This window comes from Kryptolebias marmoratus, linkage group LG7 (genome assembly GCF_001649575.2).
Source record: "Kryptolebias marmoratus isolate JLee-2015 linkage group LG7, ASM164957v2, whole genome shotgun sequence".
In the NCBI taxonomy this organism is placed as follows: domain Eukaryota; kingdom Metazoa; phylum Chordata; class Actinopteri; order Cyprinodontiformes; family Rivulidae; genus Kryptolebias; species Kryptolebias marmoratus.
The window spans coordinates 354603-355747 of NC_051436.1; positions in this window are offsets into that span (position 1 = coordinate 354603).

Here is a 1145-nt window from a genome sequence, read left to right on the forward strand (position 1 = left end):
ATATATATATATATATATATATATATATATATTGTGTAAACATACATACATACATATACATATGAAAATACATAAAAAAGGCAAAAATAATAAAAATAATCATAAAATGGCAAATATATATACATGTGTATGTATGTATATACATACACATGTATATACATACATACACATAAAAAGGTGTATCCATGTTATGTGGGTGCATGTTTGCTAGTCAGCCACCTGCAGAAGCACAGTTAAAGAGCACCATGAACAGCAGAAGGCCCGCCCTCTACAGCACCCAGGAGCAGGAAGGACAGGTGGACCCAGCAGCAGTCCCAGGAGACACCGGCACCACCCCAAGGTGTCCTCACAGAGGTGGGTTGCCAGAGAAACACAGGGTCAGCAGCCCCCAGGACAAAGAGACACGGGGAGAGACGCAGGGCACCAGCCCCCCCAACCCAGCCACACTACCACCTCCCACCGTGCAGGCTAAGGCCGGGACCCGACCCCCCCAACGGCCCTGCGCCCACACCAGCCCCCGGCAGAGAGACCGCCCAGCACCAAGCAGGAGAGGCCCCCACAGAGCCCCCAACACACCAGGCAGGCACCAGTCCACCGCAGCAGCCAGAACCCAGAAGGACCAAGGTGAAAGGGCAGATAGCCACCCCCCTTGTTGGGGCCAACCCCCCGAGGGGTCTGGAAGAAGGGGACGCCCATCGGAGCCAACGCAGCCCCCGGGACCCCAGCCAAGTCCAGCCAAACCCCAGGAGCCATAGACCACCCGGCGGGAGCCCACCACTCCAGGACATGGTCCGGACACCCACACGAACAACCCCGCACCAAGGGGGCAGCGACCTGCAGGCAGCCCCCCAATGATGCCATCAGAGACCCCAGCTGCCCCCAAAACCCCAGCCCCAGTGCCGGCCACCTGGGGGAACCCGAGCCAGCCCATAACGGCGAGCCCACCACCAGCAGCCCAGGACCAGAGGCCTGCCGGCCCAGCCAGGAACCCAGGGACCAAACAGGCCCCCCAGGTGCCCCCAGCCTCCAAACCCCTCTGTCAACCTGGAAGTAACCCGGCCCTCATGGGAGGCCCAAACCCCAACACCCCTAATCCACCTGCCACGCCAGGGACCCCCCCCCCCCCCCCACACCCCCCCCCACAC